This window comes from Lepisosteus platostomus, chromosome 5, assembly GCF_059453375.1.
Source record: "Lepisosteus platostomus isolate fLepPlt1 chromosome 5, fLepPlt1.hap1, whole genome shotgun sequence".
NCBI classification, from domain to species: Eukaryota; Metazoa; Chordata; class Actinopteri; order Semionotiformes; family Lepisosteidae; genus Lepisosteus; species Lepisosteus platostomus.
Window position 1 is genome coordinate 59904986 of NC_142615.1, and position 25041 is coordinate 59930026.

The 25041-nt window shown below is 42.8% G+C and overlaps 1 protein-coding gene, 2 non-coding genes and 1 pseudogene across 3 annotated transcripts in view; 2 read left to right on the forward strand and 2 right to left on the reverse strand.

Moving 5' to 3' along the window:
- LOC148670411 (major histocompatibility complex class I-related gene protein-like) overlaps positions 1 to 25041 on the reverse strand; it is a 101198-nt gene that overhangs the window by 65012 nt on the left and 11145 nt on the right. The gene's annotated exons all lie outside the window — the stretch shown is intronic.
- Positions 6368 to 6486, forward strand: LOC148670431 (5S ribosomal RNA; annotated as a pseudogene).
- trnal-uaa (transfer RNA leucine (anticodon UAA)) lies at positions 17218 to 17300 on the forward strand. The gene has a single exon. It is a non-coding gene; the product is annotated as a tRNA-Leu (tRNA).
- trnav-aac (transfer RNA valine (anticodon AAC)) lies at positions 22477 to 22549 on the reverse strand. Its single transcript has one exon. It is a non-coding gene; the product is annotated as a tRNA-Val (tRNA).

Here is a 25041-nt window from a genome sequence, read left to right on the forward strand (position 1 = left end):
TGGTCAGCAGCCGTGGTACGGCCCCCTCCACCTGAGTGAACACCACTTCTTTTTCCTGAAGTCTTTCACCAGAAGAGTAATAACTCTTAGAAAAATCTACACATTGTTCCACTGCCTCAGCTGTGCCATTTTGCAGAACAATTCTAGCTGAAGTTGTAAAATTTCTCATTGGCCCGTTCCTGCAAAACATCTTATTATGAACAAACAAATCATAATAATAATGTGCATCTACGGGAATCACTCCCAAGGGTAACCCCCCCTTAAAACTATATTGTTCTACCCATCAGGTTCTGCCACTAGATAAGAGAACCTTTCCCATGAAATCATTTGTTGACCTTCATGATCCCTTCAGGGCGTACAATTAGCACAGAAGCAGCAGCTTTAGTCCACATGTTTTTCAAGCAGGATATTAACAGTATGATTATAATGAATAATACCAGACACACAAATATGTATTGAACCAGAGACCCTCTCCAGGTTCCTAGCACAGACTGTAGCCATGCACCAATGCCCCAATCATCTGGATTATAATTATGATATATATTTTTCTTCATCATAGATGTGCTTTGCTAAGTCATTAATTTGCTAATAATTGTCTAGAATACAAGTACTGTTTAGTCTTTGCTCACCTAAACAGCTGTCTATCACCCTAATAGAGAATGGCCTAAAACTGTGATTATAGCGAGGAGCATACAGTTATTTCCATTCTAATACATCTGAGTTACACTCAGACTAAAAGCAGGGCTATTTACCCATGCCAATACACCTAAATAATCACCTCTATCAAAGGGGATTACTCCCATGAGCATCTTTTATAGCAATACAATCCCAACAGGAGCTCTGATTATTATTTGTGGCTGACTGATAAAGTATTGATTCCATATCCCCATTTATAAAAGTAAAACTCCTTACACTTAACAGGTACACTGTCACCCCCCCTCAGGAAGCTCAACAAACACAGAAACAGTGACAATATAATAATGTTCACTCAGTCTCTGGTGCAGTGGTTCGGTGTCAGCGCAATGCGTAGATCCAGCGATCTCATCCTGTCACTCAGATGGCAGAGTCGGTAGTCAGTTGCACTTGATATGGTCCTTCCCAGCAGGGTTGCAACATCTGGCAGGGTATATCTTCCTCACCCACACCCACTCGCCAAGTATCAGATCGTGTCTTCCCTCTACTGGAGGTCTCCAAGCATCCAGCACCTGTTCACCAGCCCCGTGCACCACTTCAATTAACAACCTACAATACTACAATAGAGAATTAGCAAATTCAACAATCCATTAGCCAAATTCATCCCTCCAGGAAGTTTCGTTGATTGGCCTGTGATGATATCAAACAGGCTCTATTACACAGTTCTGTTTGATCCAGCCCGCATCCCATGGCGTTCCTTCAGTCTGATGTCTAGTCAATCTTTTCTGTTCCTTCATTCCACTGTTCCAGCAGACTGAGGGTGATCTCAGTCCATCTCACCCCGAATAATCCAGCCACAGCCTGTCTCTTGATCATAATACATGCGGTAGGGCAGTGCCCACCAAGGGCTTATCTCCATCATCAAGTGTTTGGTAGACACAGAGGCAGTGACAGCAACCCACTGGGAAAACAGATTATAAGAGCCAAGGTTGTAAACATTTGCTACTGCATGAAAGGTTTCTCAGGAGCAGGCCTTTTGAGCTGTAGCACCTGCACCTGAACTGTAGTTGAGTTCCTTTGATAAGCACATAAGTGGCTACTGCTTCAAACACGGTCCCCACCCAGGTTTGGGTAACCGGCACACCATTTGACTCACACCCAGGTGTCCGACAGAGTGCATTAGTCGAGCTACAAAGGGCATTAGGCTGTGAGGGCATGCAGAGCGTCCAGTGTGCTGGCAGCACCACACTCTTTTCTAACCATGTCCTTTTCTCTGCTTTAGAGGCCTCAGCCTGAATATCCTGTAGCTGTCCCCTTTTCACCAACAGAGGTCTCACAGGGGTCTCAGACTCCTGTTCTACCAGGACTGTGCACCTGACAGCTACATCTGCAAAGTTGTTCCCTCGAGTTACTGGAAACATTTCTTTATTATGTGATTTATACTTTACCACAGCTACTTCAGTCAGTAGCTGCAAAGCTTCTAACAGTTCAGAGACAAACCCAGCATTCTTGACTGGAGTCCCTGCCATGTTGGGGAAATCCCTATTCCTTCACTGCCATCCAAAATTGTGGCATACACCAAATGTATATATACAGTCTATATAAATTGCTACAATTTTCCATTTAGCATATTTACAAGTTTCAATTAAATATTTTCATTCGGTCTGCTAGTTCTACACCAGATTATTCACAGTTTATACAGCCAGGCAGGTAGCCTGCACAACACATAAACACGGCCCCTTGGCCACCGCATCAAGGGGTCCTGAATAATAATAACCCACCAGACGATGCCTATCTCCATGCTACTGCACCAGCACAATGGCTCACAACCCATTTCTTTCACTTACAGACAGATTACATACAGATGATCCGTCTGAGGGAATACAGTCCAGGGCCAGTGTCTGCAAGAAAGCTTGTTTCAAAACATCAAAAACGGTTTCTGCTGCAGGGGTCAAGGCAATTTTGTCTTTAGACTGCACTACCCCCCTTAAACCAATACGTCACTGGACAAGCTCGTTCTGAGAAGGCATTCACCCTGGCTTTATCATGTAGTTGGTTTAATACTCCTTTTTTTCCTCTTTAGATCCAATACTTGGAGAAGCCCGGCCTTATGGATTCCCTGATTAGGTAAAACAATCACAATATCACATAACTCTATTGAGTTAGTTTACATAAATGCTATTTCATGCAGTAATTCCTTATAAAATGCTGCAGTCTGGGCCTAAAATAGGTCTGGGGTGTCCCCCACCCACATCAGTAGTTGAAACTGTACATCTTTTCCCAAGCAGACTGTGACAGCTTATATTTGCTTTAAACACAACCCTTGCACCCCTTCTCCTGTAGCCTCCTGTTACCCGTTAGAAAACTTTATATCACATCTTTATGCTGTTTTAGTTTAAAAACAGGACAGCTGTGCTCCTGTGTCCCCCAGTTTCTGGTTACAGTTAAGATTATTTCACTTTTATTTAAATCCTGAGATAAATTTAGGAAGGCTACAGAGGGGTTTACTAGATTAAAACTGTTAGTTCACGCACGGCTCTCGTTTCAGCTTCTGACATGTTCTTTAATTGTGAAATCAAGCCTCTTTCTTACAATTTCTCCAAAAAACACCTTTTTTTTAGTAACTGCACACCAGCTTATTAGTAGTTTTGTCTTTGGGGTTTTATATCTCGGTATAACATTAAAGTCGCACAATAATTTCGACAAACTGGCGGCTCCCTTTTCTCCTCCATGGGAGTCTTTTTACCTCCCATTTGCAGCGCTCGCACTTCTGCATGCATGCTTCGCGAGTTATTAAATCAAATCTGTTTCCGCTGTCCGTAATATCAGGAAAGCATAGTTGTACATTCTTGGCAACATCAGGTTTTAACCCACTCAAGTAAATTTGTTTTATTACTGTGGAAGTATCTTCATTCACTTCCTTCTCATCGACTAACCCCGAGTATACTATCCATAAAGCTATAAACCTTTCTGTAAAATCTGAAAAAATCCTCACTTCCTTCTGCTGACATGCTGTTACTTTTCTCTAATCAGTTTTCGGTGGGTAATGCTCTTTCAAAAATCTCCACACTAATTCCCACCCTTCTCCTAGATTCTCTCTTAAGGCGTTCTATTTCTTCTTTTGCTGTTTCTTTTTCTGCATATATAACTTCGTTTCGTTCAGCCATTGCTTTTAGCTTTTCCATCAGAGATTTTTGCGTCTCATCTATGACATTCTGTTGAATTCTCAAATATTCCTCTAAATATTGTTTATTTTTATCCAAATGTTCATACACTTTTCTACATTCCTGTTCAGCCTAAATTCCGTCTGACACATTTCTTTTAAGTTTCACTTTGGATTAATCAAACTTTTTTTTTTCTTCACACCAAACCATTTTCACGTCTCCCACGCGCCCCGCGGAACCCCCCAGTCGAGACAAACTGACGAACTATCACAATTCGGGAACACGGACCAGGTTCCAAATCCTGGCTTTAAACACACAGTTGAATCGAGTTACCATTTTCGGCTCTTCTGCGAGTACAGTTCTAGTTACTACCTTCAGCTGTACTGCAGTCGTGTACCAGGATGCAACACCTGGATTGTTTCGCACGGGCAGGGCGAGACGCTATTCCTTCAGCAATCCCTCCTTTTCTACCCCACCTTCACAAAACAGGCATCTAAAAACACATACACCATTAACTCATTTTTCTGTTGTACTTGCTTCAGCACCACAGCAACATGGAGAGGACAAGGGACTTTTTAGAAAAGAGGAGTCCTTACCTCTTTTTAGAAGCGGACGCCTAACTTTTCCTCTCCATGTCCGTGTGGATTAATTTAGATGGATACTTCTTCATCATTTGGGTCACGTATCCGCCAATCTGCCTCCTCCTTTTTAGAGGACGTTGTAAACCTTTAGGAACAATATGATCTAGCAACAAGGTTATGTCACTGTAATTAGGCTTAAGACAATCAAGAACAAGGCTTGGCTTTCTTCGAAATTCTTTACGGTCATCAGGCAATTTAGGAAAAGACTTAACTAATGCAAATAATTCACTAGGAGACCAATGTCAATGTACATATGCTGGAGTTCCTTCTGGACCTGTAAAAGTGCACATTGGCATTTCACGAACAAGTGAAAAGGCTTTGGCTCCGGACCGCTTTCTAGTTTCGGTGGAAACTTTTTCTTTTTAGAAGGCATGGCCATGACTTTAGCTGCAGCTTGCTGTTCTTTAGTTTCAAGACTAGTCTTTTTTGAAGCTTCCCATTATTTCTGTGATTCCTCTTTCCATTACGTAAGTATTCCAATTCACTTTCTTTCCTTTCTTCTCCTTCTCTTCTAAGTTTCCCCTTCTTCAGGAAACTTCTTTTTCCTAATTCAACTTTCCTCTGTCCATTCTGATTCACTTACAAAGATCCTATATAGTTATGGGCCCCTAATTATCATATATAAATTATGTGCAAGTTCCCTTACACCTATTACCCTAGCTTTATAGTTCATGAACATAAAACATTTTTTTTACTCTAACCCAGGCTATAATTGTTTCTCTGAATTTGTCGTACATGTACTTTTGCTGGACTGCTCGGTCCCATTTTCATCTTTGAATTTTAATTTCCCATTTTTACCGATCGGTGCCTTACTTAGAACCTTATCACATCAACTACTCCGCAGAGCAAAAACCACACGTCTGTGTTAAGATAAGTTCTTTATATGAGTCCCAGACTCATCAAACCCGCGTGAGAACACCCCTGTGGCTCGCTTCTCAAACTATTAATTTTTAAGGATCACTTACTGGCGTCAGACAGCTGCCAATTCTCCAGACGCGTCTCTGGAAGGATAAACAATTTATCCTCCGAGGTTCGTCCAATTTTGCTAAAATTGTCAGGGACGGATGGAGTTTCAGCAGCCGTTCGCGTTTAGGTTTCTGATCCCGGACGAGCCCTCAAATTGTCATGGAACTATCAAGGAAGCCACAAGAGAAAGTTCTCACCTGAGTAAGGTCTTTATTTCAATATTGCAAGCCCTGCTGCCACTTCGCAAAGTGCAACCAGAGACTCAATTTGTTACAAGCAGTACAGGGTTTTTAAAAGACAATGCGCTGTAAAAAAGCTCAGCGCTTTGTCCCTTCTAAAAGTTCCCCTTTCCCTAAGAGAAAACAGATTACATCAAAAAGCGAGAGAAGAAGCAATAAGATTTGTTATTCAAAGCTAATCAGTTACTTTCAGCTAATTCTAACGACCCAGACAGCATATATTGTTTTGGTACATTGTCTTCTAAAGTAACCTAAACAGTGTACTTTGTTGATGCACTGTTTTCTAAAATTCTGCACGTACTGTAGCACAGCATTTACATCCTTGAAATATATTATCTTAAAGCACCAATATATTTTTTGCAAAGCTCTCTACATTTTAAGAATCAATTTACTTATTAGATTTCCACTTCAAGACTTGTTCAGCTGGCGTTCTGGGAGTCGCGTTTTTCAGAATTGTATTGAGATCGTTTTCCACAGAGCTCAGATGTCAAAGCACAGCAGCAGCTCTCCACAGCGATCCTCTATAGTGCCCTTTCTCTAGCAGCTCCGTCCTCATTGGAAGGAAGCAAGAGTGAAAGGCTGAAGTGAAATAGAGCGGGGACGAAGGCAGTGAAGAGAGAGAACGTGGGAAGAAGAGAAAAACGCAAGGGAAAAAAAGCAGTGTCGTAAAAGAGGTGACGGAGCTGTCCTCTCTATAAGAAGGGTGCCAGCGAACCTTGCTCTCGCTTACGGCCACACCCCCTTGAGCACGCCTGATCTCGTCTGATCTTGGAAACTAAACAGGGATGGGCCTGGTTAGTACTTGGATGGGAGACCGCCTGAGAATACCAGGTGCTATAAGCATTTAAGCGCAGGAGGCGACCTATCCCCGCTCGCTCATTCCCCTGTTCACACGAGCAGTGCGGCTTGTCCGTCTGTTTATTTGTCAGCTTTGGAGAGACACGGGTGCTTGTGTATTAGCGTGAGCGTTTTTTATTCTGATCAGGAACAGTTTTACAAGTCCGCAAAGGATCGAGGAAAGGTTTATCGCCAGCTGAAAAGAGACACAGCGCTTCGGCTGTGGAGACTTGTTCGGCTGGCGTTCGGGGAGTCGTGTTTTTCAGAATTGTATTGAGATCGTTTTCCACAGAGCTCAGATGTCAAAGCACAGCAGCAGCTCTCCACAGCGATCCTCTATAGCGCCCTTTCTCCCGCAGCTCCGTCCTCATTGGAAGGAAGCAAGAGTGAAAGGCTGAAGTGAAATACAGATGCAGCCATTCAAAATGAGCGTTAAAAACCCGCGGTAAAGTAACCAACCCGCAGGGCACCGTAGGGCACCGCGGTAAGTGATTGGCTGGCCAAAATGACCGACAGGGGCACTCGTGGTGCATTGGTTGGTAGTGAAAAGATTTAATAATTTAATGTCTTTACTGTGCACGTTTCAATCCGCTTAGTTTTGAATATTTATATGGAATTTTACCACTAAAGGGAAATTTTAGTAGCTGAGCATAAAAAGAAGAGGAGCATAATGCATCTGAAGGTCATAAACGATATTAATTTAGGAACATAAACATTACTGTATGTACATAAACTGTACTGTGTATGGCTGGTCTTGATAGTTTAAAGAAAAAATACACACCAGTCTTCCATTTCTCCCTAAACATTTTAAGCATGAAAGTTTTATGAAACGGTACCCAAATATGTGATTGCTGTATAGAATGAATTTTAATTTTTAAAAATTATTTAACACGAAAATTAAGCTGTTTACATCTTCCGCCTGAGAACAGTCACCCGTTGCTACCCAACGCAGAAACACAGCCACTAACTAGCAAAGAGAGGACATTAGCTAGCCAATATGATAAAGAAATAAATGATTATTTTGTTTATTTCTTTTGCACATTTATTTGAACATTTCCATCGATTGTACAAGCACTTGGAAACTGTCCAATCCCTAGTTCATCAAGCATTTACCAGTCTGGCGCCGGTCTGTGTCTTCTAGGATATAATGCCAGCGAACTCTTGTTTTTATGTCCACTATAACTACGCTGGGCAAACGTTCCGGGGTCAAATTCTTCCAGCACGGGGGTACCTTTAAAGCGGAGATGACGGCACCGAAATTTTTTGGCGCGCCTTCTCTTTAAAGCCATGGCCAAATATGAAGACAGTACGTACAGTTATAATTCAAACGGAATTAAAAACTACACATCCCAGTTACCATGGTGGTGCTTGTGATCATTGCGTTTAACCAACGAAACAGGGCGAAAAATCAGTCACATGACTTTGGGGCAGAGTTTCGAAAGCTTAACCTATCAGCAACAAAGCGAAATTTACACGATAGGCTACCTCAAACTGTCAGTTACACGACTGTGTATGTCGCTTAAGCCACACCTATTTGGCATTTTAGTTATGGAGGCGAGAAGACGCCCCCCCCCCTCTCTCTGGGTGTCTGATTTGCCGCCATCTTTAACTGTTCGGTGTCCGAATCGGAGTAGCTACGCGTACGAAATAAAGTTAATCCCAACTACAAAACATATATTTTTGTGGTAGGAGGGCGCAAAACATCAGTATTTTCTGCTATTAATTACTGTACGATTTATAGTTGAAATCTGAGCCTAGATATAAAGTTAGATATAAAGTTAAAATCTCGACAAAGCAATGTAGGAAATACAGAGAAAATAAATCCTTTCTGACATCTAAAATCAGTTTCGATCAAGGTCTCTAAAACGAACAAGAAAAAGAGGATTTTCGGAGGGCAATTACTCTGTGTTTATATAGAATAACTGATTTTTGAGCAATCTAATTTCTTGTTCGTTTAAAACAGTGAAATGTCAGCTGCAAAAGATCGCACCAGAAACAGCACTCTCTCTGCCTGTCATAGATGTTCAGGAAAGGCTGGATGAAGTCATGTCAAGTACAATAATTCGGTGATCAATAATAACAGTTGTAGGACAGTATATAAGGAGGATAAGGATTTTGAAGTTGACTCGAAATCTGATAGGTAACCAGTGCAAGGACTTGAAAACAGGTATAATGCATCCCTGATAGGATTCTTGCTGTCATATTCTGAACATATTGAAGATTGCTCAGTGTGGATTTAATTTCCCCAGTGAACAGGATGTGCATTTATTAATTCTAGAAAAAAAGCCTTTCTTGATTTCTCTAGTTCTTAGTTTCTCTAGTTCCCTTTAAAATAAACTATTATTCCACAATGCAGAGTATTACATGGCCAGTATTTACACATGATATTTGTGATTTAAAGAAATTAACACAAGCAGCTTTTGGAGATTTAAGTGTTGGCTGAGTTATTGCAGGATAAAAGACTAGAGATGTTGGCAAGAAGAAGATAATTTGGGGAAAGCTGAGGAATACACTTATAACAAGAACACTTCCTAATGGGGTTAGGCATACTTTTGATGAAGATGATGAAGTTAACAGACTATATGTTTACATAGATACTGAAATAAGGATTGTATTTTAGATTATGTGTAGTTGCTGGCATTGAACTGTGTGTTGGATGCACATGAATTGAAGGAATGGGCAAACATAGCTGATGCGGATCCACAGAGCCAGCATATTAAGATGTTTATAATTAGAGGCAATTTGTTTAAATAACTAGGTATGGATACTGATGTGCAAGAGAGGTGGAAAGGCTGTTTCCTTAAGCCAGCACTATAAGATATTTTATTCTCAGTGAGATGCTGCCATTTCATAGTGGGTTTCTAACACTGTGTATAGTTCCATCCACACAGTGCCTTTACTTCCATCCATTTCTAATCTCTTTATCCAGTACAGAGGATTTGGAGCCTATCCCAGTAAGCAACGGACACAAGGCAGAATACACCCTGGACATAGTGCCAGTCCATCACAGGACAGACAGACACAAACACACACACACCAGGGCCAGTTTTCCCATAAACCAATTAACTTACCAGTATGTTTTGGAGTGCGAGAGAGAGTCATATCACACATATGGAGAAAAACCATCTAACCCAGAGAGAACATGTAAACCCCACACACACAGGATGGCAGGAATTGAACCTAGGACCCCACTACTGCAAGATAGCAATGCTAACCACTTTGTCACCATTATAAATGGATATCTTAGTTATCTTTCTAGTTCACAGGTTTGCATGCATAATTTAATTTTGAAAGCCACTGAGACATCAGGTACTACTGTTGTATTTATGAAAAAGAAACAAAACAAAAAACATACTAACAACTGTGCCATCCTACTTCTTAGTTAATACATTGTATTATTCATAAACAGTTAACATTGTTAGCAAAATATTTTGAATTATATTTAACCCTATTTTTTCTTTATTGTTGTATTTAACTTATTATATGATAGTCAGACTTAATGTATATTTGAACAATGAAAATATATTTTTACAAGATGCGGGGGAAAGTGCAACAGCTTATTACAGAGCTTAATTTAATATTATTGATTGCTAATAGTTTATGCTAACACCTAACTTTCTTAATTAGATGTATTTAAAACAGTGAACTAAGTGTAACATACTATTCAGAAATACAATCGAAAATAGTTTTGTGGTGTTTGTATGGATGAAACGTTTCTAAAATGTATAACGTAACAAAATTAAAGACGATTCTTTAATCTACTTTACGAGTACAACCCCCTCTCTGCCGGAGTGCTGGCTGTGACGAATTAAACCGGTTTCACAGGTTTCAATCACAGACCATGTGACATGGGAGTCAGGAAACTAACACACAGCGCCACCAGATTTGATAACGCTATAAAAACGCTATAAAATAATGTGACTAGGCACCGAACAAGTTTACAGCACAGTACAATAATAAATGCTGACCATGACTTTAGAAGCATAAATTGCCTTACACTCAATTTAAACACAAGCTGTCTTTAGCCCTCTAAGCTGGTTCATACAGAAATGTAGAGATCCAGGCTCAGAACACACAGCTTCATTAGCGAATACATATGCAGGACAACTAGAGAAGACGTTTTAAAGAGGATGGATTTTTAGAAACATCCCATCAGTGACATCACTGAAGTCAACTCCTAGGTACTGTAACTGTCGTGTGGATAGTTTCACAAGAATCAGACAAAGGTTTAAGCATCACTTGTTCTAGATAAAACTGCAAAAAAAAACAACAACCCATAATGTACTTCTTTGCGGCTCTGTTTGCCCAAATCATATATTCACAACTTCAAATTTAGAAAATAATATTACGTACCCAAAATCCGCAATATGGAAACAGAACCTGTGTAATTGTTGATAGATGATGTACTCGTAACATTTTTACAAGACGAACTACAACATTTAAAAAATGACTTGTATGTACTTGATATCTCTAATCAATCCACGGCGACATTGTTAAAGCAGAGTCCCAGTAAAACGAAACTAAAGCGCCCTGCGCATACCGTTTCGCGCTTCTTATTAGTTGCTCAAAAGTAATTTGACCGTATGAAATGCATAATATAAACCTAGAAACATATACGTGAGCAGTATTTACGTACTGTAGTATCGGTGTTAAGACATACCTCTCAAATACTGTAAATCAAGTTAAAAATATCTCAAGACCGATTCTGGTCATAATGAAACCATGTTTCGTTTATGTTTTCTTTAAAGTACCGAGACCAGCCATATACTGTATGTTTATGTTCCAAAATTAATATCGTTTATGGCCTTCACACGCGTTGCAGTATGCTCCTATTCTTTTTATGCTCAGCTACTAAGATTACCCTTCAGTGGTAAAATTAGATATGAATATTCAATACTTAAACGGGCACAGTTAAGACATTAAATATACATATACATACTGTATACAGTACAGTTTTCATACAGTAATATGTTTATGTTCCTAAATCAATCTCTTTTATGAGCATGTGAAAGGCATGGTGAATCGATTATCAAAAATTACTGTACTTTGCATGATTGGAAACAAATGCGTGATTGCGAAATGCTGTGGTGTTACTTTAACAAAGACGGTCAATGAAAAAAAGAATGTTGACCAGGGCAATACTTTGAGTTTACACTTACAGCTTGTCCAAGGTCATTCATTATTAATACTATTAGTAATATCTTCATTAAAGACTTTGATGGCCACAGCTCAAACATGAGAGGTTGAGCTTTATTAGCTCCACCTTGCCGAAATTCTGGATACTATTATTTTGCTTGTCATATTATAGGAGAATTTACGGTAACTAGCTGTATTTACCGGTAACTTGCGGTAGACTGCGTACAGCGTACCGGAAAATAATGCGGTATCGCCCACGCATTTTGAATGGCAGCATCTGTATGTCCCCCAGCTCTGAGCCCATTGGGCCTGCTGGTGTGACCAGAGCTGCAGCGTCGCCATGCTGGTGGGGTCAGTTCGGCTTTTCTGTTGGAATGAACAGGGGGGTTACATGATGGTGCTGTCTGTGGTCTGGCTGTCCTGCTGGTCTGGATGAGGGGTGCGTAGTGTGGTGCAGGTTCTTGTCCCATCCTGCTCTTGGTCCAGGTTGGAGGGTTGCACCGATTCTGAGTCTTGTTAGCTGGTATGGATGGGTTTGGGGGTGTTGATACCAGAGTGGTCCGGGGGGGGGGTGCAGGTGTCTTGGGGGCATTCTTGTTTTTCTGTGAGTTCAGGTTGATTCTGTTGGTTTTGCCACGAATCTCCCTCACGCAGGCAAGTGCTCCCGCATTCCTACGAGCTCTCCCCATACCAAACGTGCACGTGTCAATCAGTCCTCTACTTAAACCCTCATCTGCCCCCCGGTCATTGCTCACGATTGAGATTCTCTCCCGGAGCTTACGTACTAACTACACCTTTGCCTTACTACGACTTCTCCCCTGGACCTCGACCCCGCTTTTCCGACTACCGCTTTAGCCACTCGATTTTGTACCTTCGCCTGTTTTAAGCTTTCTCGGATCCTGACCCCAGCCTGTCTCTTCGTTTACGCCTCTGCCTTCTGAATCCACACCGACGCAACTTCTACGCCTTCCCGGACTCCGACCCCTGCCAGTCCCTCGACTACACTTTCGCCTGTCGATTCTGTGCCTACGCCTGTGCTACGTGTGGAAGACCGAGTCAAAAGGTCAGGACAGTGACTATGCGTGGGAAAGGTTTCTGTTCGCACCTAAGACCACTGTCTTAGGTGCAAACTAAAGCCTGTGATTCCTCACACCCATTCAACCAGAGAAAATTGAAACAGATTGTAGGATGCCAAATGGCACCCCCCTGTCCTGTTTGTTTGACTTCTGACACTGCCCCTTTCCCTGTATGTTCCTTTGATATGTTAAAGTATTGCCTACTTTTAATGTATAAAAAAGGAAAGTATAACTTCAGTCCAGTGAGCATGTCTTGAGTGCTAGGGGAAACCCTTTCTCTGTGATATGCTCCCCTTCAGCTGATTGTATTAAAGATCTCTGTTGACAATCTCCCAACCTGAGTGAAGACTGAGTTTTCTTCGACATACGCCTTCCCGGACTCAGACCCCTGCCTGTTTACTCCGACTACGCCTGCGTCTCGCGCCAACCCTACCAAGGGCACCGCATTGGATCCCTATCCTCAGCAGTCAGCCCCTGCGTGACAGGTTCTGAGTGTCTTGGTTACATCCGTTTGTGTGTATAGATGAAAAAGCTATTGAAGAGCACCCCGACACCCCCCACCCATCTCGGTGGAAGTTGCCATGTTCAAAAAATCCTAAAAAGATAATTAAAGTTTCACACAACAAAGCATGACTGTGAAAGGTCAGGAGGCCTGCCTAATGGTGGTGCTGGCCCCACTAGCACCTCTTCCAGCAGCAACCTTAGTTTTTCCCAGGAGGTCTCCCATCCAGGTACTGACCAGGCTCACACCTGCTTCAGTACTGATATGGCCAGCAGCCATATCACCCTGCAACTCACAACTGGCAACCCACTGAAGCTAAGCAGGTGTGAGCCTGGTCAGTACCTGGATGGTAGACCTCCTGGGAAAAACTAAGGTTCCTGCGGGAAGAGGTGCTAGTGGGGCCAGCAGGGGGTGCTCACCCTGCGGTCCATGTGGGTCCTAATGCCCCCAGTATAGTGACGGGGACACTATACTGTAAACAGGCGCCTTCCTTCGAATGAGATGTAAAACTGAGGTCCTGACTCTCTGTGGTCATTAAAAATCCCATGGCGTTTCTTGAAAAGAGTAGGGGTGTAACCCTGGCGTCCTGGCCAAATTTTCCCATTGGCCCTTACCAATCATGGCCTCCTAATAATCCCCCTCTTTGAATTGGCTACATTTCTCTTCCCTCCTCCTCACTGATAGTGGTGAGTGTTCTGGCGCACTATGGCTTCTGTTGGATCATCCAGGTGGATGCTGCACATTGGTGGTGGTGGAGGGGAGTCCCCATTACCTGTAAAGCGCTTTGAGTGGAGTGTCCAGAAAAGCGCTATATAAGTGTAAGCAATTATTATTATTATTATTAATGAGCACAACACTTGATTACAGTAAAAAAATCATTAAAAAATAAAGAAATTTTCCACAACTCAAAGCAAGGTTATATAAGGTTAGGGGAGCTGTCTGATGTGCAAAACACCTGGTTGCAGCACTGTGGCTGTTGTGCTTGAAGAGCTATTGACTCATGAATAGCACCCTCCTATCACCATGTACCGCCTGTCTAATGGTGCCATATTGAAAACATCATAAAAAAAATAAAGAAAAGGGACACAGCCACAGCAAGATTGTATAAGGTTAGGGGGCCTGTCTGGTGTGTAAAACACCTGGTTGCAGCACTGTGGCTGTTGTGCTTGAAGAGCTATTGACTCGTGAATACCACCCCCCTATCCCCATGTACCGGCTGTCTAATGGTGTCATATTGAAAAAATCATTACAAAATAAATAAAGGGGCCGCAGCCACAGCAAGGTTGTATAAGGTTAGGGGGCCTGTCTGGTGTGTAAAACATATGGTTTCAGCAGTGTGGCTGTTGTATTTGAATTGCTATTGAGCCATGAAGAAGACCCACCTATCCCAATGTATTACCTGTAGTGTTACCTTCAGAAAATCATTAAAAAATAAAGAAAGGGGTCACAGCCACAGCAAGGTTGTATGAGGTTAGGGACCTGTCTGGTGTGTAAAACATATGGTTTCAGCAGCTGTTGTATTTGAATTGCTATTGTAGCGGCAATGCTTGTTAATAAGACAGAATTAAGCGTTGGTATGCTGTCCTAAAGGAGGCCCCATCTTACCCTCCATCTCTGTGGTGCAGCCACAGAGAAAGTATTCATGCAGGCTGATTTAAGATGTTTTCTTTTGATAAGGAACAAGCTCCCAGACGGGGATGCACTTAGCTAAGCCTGGCTATCATGATCAATGGTCATCCATTGGCGCCTATCAGTCTAGGGAGTGCCGAATGGACATCTGGACTGCATTCCTAAGTGTCAAGAGTAAGTGAATTATATCTCATCTTGACCAACCAATCAGGGACTGGCAGGGCGTGGTAATACCATGTGGGTCTCCAATGCCCGCCAAACTCTCAACCAATCAGCACACATCTGGGTCTTGGTCAAAAAGGGAGCGCAAGCTCAGATCGGGGCTCTCCTTGGCCATTTTCGCGCATCCTCAGAGACAATCACGTGACAACTGCTGTTGTCTGCAAAAGGACTTGGACTTTGTTCTAAGCGCGAGGCCGAGGATCCCGTACGTACTCAAAATTCTACCAACGTGAATGCTCCGCTTGATCAACGGCAGCCTACAGTTGGACCCTCGTCGACAACCTGAATAGCTTATTCAGAAGCAGCGCTGGACCGGGAACGAACCAGCTTCTTCCCGGGCAAAAGAGTGACTTGTGAGGACTCGCGGTCACACTCTGTGCATAGAGACTTTCTACTAGCCAGCCGGACTCCTGGTAGATCCCCTCGGAGCAACGACTGCCCTGCGCGCCGCAGTCAGATTTCTCCGCCCGTCCTACTCCGAGCTGCACCTTGACTGGTTGGCCGGTAGCCAGAGGACGCCGGGACAACGCCCATTGGACAACCACTGCAACAGAGGCTGCAACAGAGCCTGTCAGCTGGATTGGTGTTCGTGCCGGGAGATTCCAAATCCATACACAGTGGATAAGTAAACCCCATGTTCTACATTGCGTCTCGAGAATTCAATTGTACCTCAACACAAGTTGTTATCAATTTAATTCATGAGTAATGTATTTACTTCCGAGTTTAGAGTAACAGTGGGTAATAACACTGGTTAGCGATTTGGTAACCGAACGATATATATTGACATATATTCTCTGTTGTGTATCTCTTTGTGTTTGCATCTCTTCGAGATTATATACCTTGTATATTGGATAACCCTCACAGTAAGGTCTGCCGCTCGTATCCAGGCAGACTAGTATATCTTTGGTGCACAATTTATATTAATAAATGTATCTCGTGTATTGAACCCGTGTGTGTGCGTTGTTAGTTGTTCTGACGATTGATTTTCTAAAAGCTACAACGAACAACCTCGTGATTACTGTTACAATTAATAATTGTCTCAGTAAACCCATCAAACCACTACACTATTGAGCCATGAAGAAGACCCACCTGTCCCAGTGTATTACCTGTAGTGTTACTTTCAGAAAATCATAAAAAAATAAAGAAAGAGGCCACAGCCACAGCAAGGTTGTATGAGGTTAGGGGCCCTGTCTGGTGTGTAAAACATATTGTTTCAGCAGTGTGGCTGTTGTATTTGAATTACTATTGAGCCATGAAAAAGACCCACCTATCCCAGTGTATACCTGTAGTGTTATCTTCAGAAAATCATAAAAAATAAAGGTTCCACAACCCAAAACAAAGCTGGGAAAAGTCAGAAGACCTGCTTAGTGTGCAAAACACTTACTTGCAGCATTGTGGGTGCTGTGATTTAAATGCTATTGGTTTGTGAACAGAATACCCCTATCCCAGTGCATTGTGCCATATTAAATAAAAGCAAGAGAAAAAGAGATTCAGAACGCAAAGCTGTGTCAGTGTTCTGTGTAAAAAATCAGTTTGAACATCATGGGAGCTGTTTTTAATAAGCTGCTGAGTAAAGAATATTTTAATCTTCCTGCTGTCAGTAGTATTGTCAATATAGTTGACCCTTACCTGAATGAAAACAGGGCGTAAAGGAAGGGTTTCAGAAATCAAACAAAGCTTTATTTCTGTGCTTACAGTCTGGGTAATTGGAGACTGCGCTGTTCTGCTTCCTATGGTCATAGGCGGGTTATTCGCACGAAGCCGTATTGAACAGTATTTCTCGCGTTGTGAACGTCTGTTCACAGCGGTCCTCCGGGTTCCAGTAAGTGCGTAATTACGCATCGATGAAAAACCGGAGGTTTAAAAAAAGATAATTAGCCCACTGATAGTTTGATGTAGAGGCTGTGGAAATATCCACAAGTCTTGGTCTTTAAAATGGATTTGGTTTGACGGCGTTCTGTGCTTCCATTGGGAAGATATGGACAAAAGAATATTCGTGCTCGGTCAAAAAAATGTCATTAAAACGAAAAAGTAAAGGCTGTGAAAGCATTCACAATGTATTTTATACACAAAGGAAGTATTCTCGCAACTCTAAGAGGTTTCGTGGTTTAATTTTTTTTAATTGTTGAATCATATTTAAATGTTAAACAACTGAAGAGCATCTTGCTGTAGACCAGGATGGCCGAGTGGTTAAGGCGTTGAACTTAAGATCCAATGGACAAATGTCCACGTGGGTTCAATCCCCACTCCTGGTAGTGTTGTAATAAGCTTTAAGTGACAGAACACTCTATTTAAATATGAATTTACTAAATTTCATTTCAGTTCTCTTCACTCCCACTCCCTGGCATAACTGAGCTCTCACTATCGCATACTGAAGGCTTTACATGCATTAGCTGTGATACAGCTCCCAATAAAGACAGAATCAAACAGTTTGTTCTATTTCTCATGGTGATCCTCTTCTTGATCCAAATGAAATGGATCATTTAATATGATGCCTCGAGAAAAAAAAAGGAGTGAATTTCCGCCTATAATGATTGATGCCCCATCAAACATTTTGTAACATCCCCGGAAGATTATACAGTAGAATCCTGGTTTGTGGCTTAAATTCAAGGTAAACAAGACTAAGGAAACGAGTTGGAAACTTGATGTCGAACTGGAATTTAAGTACCCAGAATATTTCACTTCATTGGGCAATATGTGCCAGAGAGGAGCACTTTAAATCCCTTCGATAGCTCAGTTGGTAGCGCGGCTGACTCTATTAGAAACAGTTAGGAATCCTTAAGTTGCTGTTTCGACTCCAGCTCGAAGGAAGGTGCTTTTGTGAACTTTAATCAAATAGTTAAAGTAGCGAATCTTTTTCACTCAGACGTTGATCAAAAGCTCAATAAACGATGAAGCAGAGGCTGTTGTTCCGAATTCAGCTAACATCTGGTTGTCTTGTTTTGGCCAAGATCTGATCTTTGAATTAAGGGACTACGCTGTCTGATTTGTAATTCAAAAGTAGATACAAATGTCACTGTTTTCAAAGGATAGGTACTTAATTGGCTTTATGATTTGGTATTGATTTTGTATCATTATATTATTACGTTTGTGCTTTCTGTGTTTTTTATCTTATTCTGAACTAATTTTTTAAACAAATGCTAACAAAGGCAAACACAGCACATATCTGTTTATACCAGCGGTGAATTGTACATTTTTATTAAGTACAATCTACTGTATTTTTAGAACAAAATGGCATACTGTGCACGATATGTTGCAGAAACACAACTTGATATATTATTTTAATCATTTGACAAGTATGAGGTCCCGGATCCAAATCTTCAGTTCTGATTTTTTTTTAAAGTGATATCTTCTCTTCCTCTCATGGAAATCACAAGATGTGAGCCAAAGAGCCTCAGACGCACAGTCTGACAGTAACCAAACCAGAATGGATTCTGCTGGGAGCCGGACTGAGCTCATTCTCACTCCCTCTGCTGAAAACAGAATCTCTCTTCCCCGAACATCGTCTGCAGCTGCTAGATATTGCTCTGCGTCCTACTGCTCCAGCAATTCCTTTGACCAAAGACAGATCACTTGTGTGCTTTTAAACTGCTTGCCGCTACAGGTTCTTTGATGGCTCATGCTGATCGTCCTGTGGATCCAAAAGAAAATGTTAAAGCTGATAAATGTTTGATTGTAATTTGCATCTAGATACAACGTCCCTGGAAAAGATAATTTATTAGTTGCGTGCAATCGGAATCTTTTACTTCACGTATGGTAGTGGAAATAGTTTTAAAAATGTTTTCTAAAGAAGATTGTATTGCCAGGACCTGCCTTTAGCGCTCAGTAGCGATGACGCTGTTGATATAGATGGAGAAGAAATGTAAGATGAATTGATGATCTAAGCTAAAATAGCCCTAACACGCCTCCTGTAACAGTGTTTGTATTCATAGCAAGTAATATTCTTTTTTCAAACCCGAACGTTGCTTTTGCATTAAGTGTTATGTAACCATTAGCGGTTTCAGTAGCTTCTGAAGACCGCACTTTTCCAAACTGAAGCCTATAAGAACATTATTCAAGACTCACCATGGCCCAGAATCGTGCATCGGGACAAAGATTAACATCCATTGAAAGTACTCCCAAATAAAAGATTTGACCGAAAAATTAAAAGAGTAGGCAAGTATTAAAACAAAACCATAACTTCTTGACTTCCAATCTCTTTCCTGGTTCAGGCCATGTAAAATGACATATTCAGTGGACTCATGCCGAGGTTGTGAGTTTAAGCCTCACCTGGAGCAGCCTGGTTTTCTGTCTTGACAGGTAAACAGTGTTTTGTGTTATTTGCTAAATGGAGAGAGGATTCTGTGTTAATTGTGCTCCTCCTGGGAGAGGTCAAGATGAGAAGTTCACCAGGCTGGTGGTAAATATCCTGTCCAGGAATATCGGGGCTGTAGGGGGTCAGATCTATAGATGTAGTAAACACATTAGTGGAGACGGTGTGTCTGCTCTCCGTGAGAGAGCCGGGCGGGAAGAATAATCTGTGGTCTGGGAAGAAGAGACCCTCGTTGGAAGAGCGGCGCTCCTCACAGGAGAGAATGAAAACAATCTTTTTCAGGGACGCTGATTTTTCTCTTTGGGTGAATTAAAAGCACCTGTCGCAAGTGACCTCGTGGCGCAACGGTAGCGTGTCTGATTCCAGACTTCATTCTCTCCTGCGTCTGACTCCAGATCAGAAGGTTTTGTGTTCCAATCACGTTGAGGTCAGCTGATGAGTTTGCAGGTGCTGCTGGTGCTGAACCTGGAAATTACACCACGCAGTTGGGTTTTATCTGTACACCACATAGGTAATCGAACGAGGTAACAGCGCAGTACAGAACACCCAGTCAGGAGCTTATTCAGCAAATCATCTTGAACACAACAAGAGAAAAGGCACACTGCACATCTGCGAAACATCACGTCCGGCTTTATAGACAGTGACATCAGAGAATGGAAGTTTCAGACCTCTTTTTTGTTACAGGTTCAAGCAAACCTGAAAGTTAGGGAGTGTTTGGTCACTTTTGTATGAAAAAGTACGAAAACGTATAGACACACATCCACAAACTCACAAACACACACTCACACACTGACAGACACCACACACTCCTCACAAACCCCACACACAAACAGACACATACACTCATAACTACAAATACACTATAAATAACACTAATACAAATACCACTAATATTGCAACAGTAACACTATCACTAAGACTTACACTATCATCCTAACACTGACACAAAATACTACTACACTAATAATACTAATAATAACAGTAATGCTATCACTAAAACTAACATGACAACTAGTGTAAATAATCTAACCTTATCACTGTAATTATCACTAATATTAACAGGAATACTAGCATTAAAACAATCAATAGCACTATCATCATTAATACTCACATGAAAACTATCATTAATGTTAAAACTACCGATTCCACTCACACTAATATTAACATGAAGACACTAATATTAGTATTAGTTGCTGTCCGTGATGTCACACCGCTCTTTGTGACGAATGTGAGACACCTAGCCGTGGACAGTGACGTGGCGCCTGTTGCTGTGGTTACCATACTGATGATTTGTAAACAGTGGAAAAATGCATTTAAACTGTTACCTACACAAATTTATCAACTTGGAACATAATTTTTAAGATCTAGCATATAATTCCTAAACAATCATTTGAATAACAATTTTTTAATTTCAGATTGAACATTATTTACACTAAAGGCACTATGGTCGTGCACCTTTTCACGATGCCGGGGGTCGGAGAGAGCGATGTCTTCCTCGTTAGTATAGGACCTGTCACCTGTCCCCACCTGTCACGCGGGAGACCGGGGTACATCAGGACGCACATTGAAGTGAAAGCAGGATGCGCTGCGACATGCACTGTGCAGATTCCACCACACTAAGAGGTGAGTGGGTCTGTTCGATCACAGCGCTAGGCAAATCCCCAATCCCCTTTTGTGCGTGGCGACAAAGGAAGCCGGTCTGTTTCCGCCCGGATTCGAACTGTGAATTTTTCGCTTGTGAGGCGAACGTGATAACCACTACACTATGGAAACAGTGGTCAACTGTGCCCAGCGGCCCAGTGCTGAGCTTCGCCAATGCGATTCAGCTGCTTTCAGTGCCTTTATTGGAGTGCGCTGATGGACCATGCTCTCTCTCCAGAGACCAGCACGCCTGTCATGGACGGAGCAGGAAAGGCGGCGCCACATTCTACAGCCCTCTCCACGCAATCGACGAAATCGGGCTACTGAAGTGGAGAAAATCGCCTCTCCAGAAAGTGCAAATATCATCTTGGAGACTATAAATCCTATTGCCGAAGGTCAGCCCTGTCTACCAGAGTAACCCTCCCACAGCGATGATCAGCTCGTCTCACACGCGAGAAGTTTCGGTTGGAAACAAGCGCCCCCTCTTCTCGCACGTTTTGCACGTTCGAGTAGTTTTAATGCGGCTCTTTCGTACACGGTGCTGATCTTTTGGAAAGCAGGAGGCAAAACCGAGTCGAACCCGGGCCGCTTAGGTGAAAACCAGGAATCCTAACCCCTAGACCATATGGCAGCGAACAACCACGCTGTTCCCGGCATCATGCAAGCAAACTACATAAATATGAGAAAACACGCAAGAGAGTTGTCACTCAGAGTGTCGAAGGGTCGATGTATACTGGGGCTCAGTTGAAATGCAACGTCAGGACTTTTCCGAATTATGTCACACGAAGAGAGCACAGCCTTTTCCGCCCTGCCACCTGTGTATCGGTAACTCGCCGTGATCGTATAGTGGTCAGTACTTTGCGTTGTGGCCGCAACAACCCCGGCTCGAATCTGGGTCACGGCAGAATAGGGGCGTCTGCTTTTACTACTTGCACGAATGAAGGCAAAAAAAAGCCAATCGATGTGAACGAACGGCGCTTTGCAGAGGAGTACTGCCTGACTGGATCGTTGATGAAAGACAGAGGCCACTCCGACCTCTTCTCGGTTTTCTTCAATGACTAACTAAGGATCTTCTTCACATTCGCCCATGCAGGGGAAGCCAGTTACACCAAAGCAAACGCAGGAAAGTGCATTTCAAGCAGAGACCTGGAGGGACTTGTTTACACCGAGAGTGGTCGGAGAATGGAACAATGCGCCCAGCCCTGTTGCTGGAGCCGATTCTTGATGAGATCTTGGGCTCACTAAGAGGCCCCCGCTGGATGCTAATCTTTCTGTTGTTCTTGCAGGTCATGCGCTGCTTTTGAGCAGACAGAGCTCGTCCTGGTCTGTTGGCACAGCCCAATTGCAAATGATCGGCTCCGCGTACAGAAGGAACATGCGTTTGGTACAAGAGTGCACGAAGGCACCGGAAATACATTGGGAACAAATGACCGGTCTCTCAAGACCTCTGTGAAGTACAGGAGCGTGCAAAACGAGGCTGTTTCCGCCCGGTCTCGAACCGGGGACCTTTCGCGTGTTAGGCGAACGTGATAGCCGCTACACTACGGAAACCTGCAGGGACTGCTGCTGGTGTCTCGCTTGCGTTTCGGGCTGAGAAAGGGACGCGTCACTTTAGGCAGGGGGCGCTGGAGAGAGGAACAAAGGGCGCGATGAAACAAAATGCCGAAACCCGGAATCGAACCAGGGACCTTTAAATCTTCAGTCTAACACTCTCCCAACTGAACTATTTCGGTGGTGTGCAGAGCCCACAGCCACCTGCTCCAGCCTTCCTGTGTTGTGGCATGAGCGCACCAAGAGTAGCGGGAGAGTGTTGCAGGAACGTCACTCAGAAGGAAAGCCACCCAGGTGCGCCCTCTGAGCTCTTTCCAGCACATCTTCATCGCATGGACTCCTGCCTGCGACGGGCAGGAAACAATTAGCAAGAACAGAACAACACCCCATGGGTGTCTCATGACCACACCTTAGGTTGTGAAAGGTGCAGGTGTGAGGGGTTGCCGGGCTACTTTGGAGCAGAGCTTGGGCGGAGGGGGGGCGGGAAAGCAGACAAAGAGGTGACACCTCAAGGTGTGCACAATCACAGCTCTCCGCCGCCCCAGGCTTCCGCTCGATAAGCTACTGGACACACCCGCCCCTCCTCACACAGACCGTGGAAAAGCCCCTGAGTGGGAGGGCTCTCTCTTCCTCCCAGGAGCTCTCGGACACGACGCACAGACAGGGCGCAGGGAGCCGTCGCCTGCAAACACGGCTCCAGGCAGGACTCCACTCCGCAGGAGCCGCAGAGCAGAGGAGATGGGGGCAGCTTAGCTCCTGTGCAGAGACCTGAGCTGTTGTTGCTGTGGATGCTGTCTTTTCTGTTCTCGGGGTAGGACATCAGGAAGCACATTGAAGCGCTGCGACATGCACTGTACAGATCCCGCCACTACTGGGCCCGATTTCCCCGGAACGAAACCGGGCGGAAACAGGCCCGTTTCGTTTGTTGTCACGCACACTGTTTGGGGATTCGCCTAGCGCTGTGATCGAACAGACCCACTCACCTCTTAGTGTGGCGGGATCTGCACAGTGGATGTCGCAGCATATCCTGCTTTCACTTCAATGCATGTCCTGATGTACCCTGGTCTCCCGCGTGACAGGTGGGGATACTTGCCACTATACTAACGAGGAAGACATCGCTCTCTGCTTAGTGTGTAAAACACTTACTTGCAGCATTGTGGGTGCTGTGGTTTAAATGCTATTGGTTTGTGAACAGAATACCCCTATCCCAGTACATTGTGCCACATTAAATAAACACACGAGAAAAAGAGATTCAGAACGCAAAGCTGTGTCAGTGTTCTGTGTAAAAAATCGGTTTGAACATTATGGGAGCTGTTTTTAATAAGCTGCTGAGTAAAGAATATTTTAATCTTCCTGCTGTCAGTAGTATTGTGCATATAGTTGACTCTTACCTGAATGAAAACAGGACGCAAAGGAAGGGTTTCAGAATTCAGACAAAGCTTTATTCCCGTGCTTACAGTCTGGTTAATTGGAGACTGCGCTGTTATGCTTCCTATGGTCATATACGGGTTTTTCGCATGAAGCCGTATTGAACAGTATTTCTCGCGTTGTGAACTTGTGTATCCAGCAGTCCCCCGGGTTCCAGTTAGTGCGTAATTACGCATCGATGAAAAACCGGAGGTTTAAAAAAAGATAATTAGCTCACTGATACTTTGATGTAGAGGCTGTGGAAATATCCACGTCGTGGATGCATTTGGTTTGAAGGCGTTCTGTGCTTCCGTTGCGAAGATATGGACAAAAGAATATTCGTGCTTGGTCCAAAAAATGTAATATAAACGAAAAAGTAAAGGCTGAGAAAGCATTCACAATGTATTTTATGCACAAAGCAAGTATTCTCGCGATTCTAAGAGGTTTCGTGTAAACGCTACAGGCGTGGCAAAATCGTTTTCGAACTTCAAGCTAACTTTACCCCGGTGTTTTACGCTGCTCTTTTCTACACTGAACTGATCATTTGGACACCGCAAGACAAGAGAGACACATTTATATGTAATCAGGAAACCAGGAATCCTAACCGTTAGCCCGTTAGTGCCACAGGAAAAAAAAGCGCTTGTGTTTTGTTTGATTTAGCGAATTTTATACACTTTATTTCTGACACATGACTTAAAAGGCTGGTAGAGTATATTTAATACAAGCGCGCTGAACAACAATTTTCATCTACCGTATTGTCATGTTTTTTAAAAAAGCAAGTTAAATGCATATATAGTAAATGTTTTTTTTTCATATAATAGTGTTTATGGTCTGATAAACGTAATTAATTATTTAACGGACATTTGGTATAATTAAAAAAAAACTCATTCACGAATGTGAACATTTTTTACAATAACGTGTTCTATTTTGATCTTGCGCCCCATGCAGCAATATCACCAGACAGTTTAATGGTCTGTCGTCCTTTTCTGGGTTTTATTCTGTCTTCAGATGCACCAGATGTATTTTTAAAATACGTAAATGACAATTCTGGTGCAGCGAGGCATTCTGATTAATTCAGATTCACT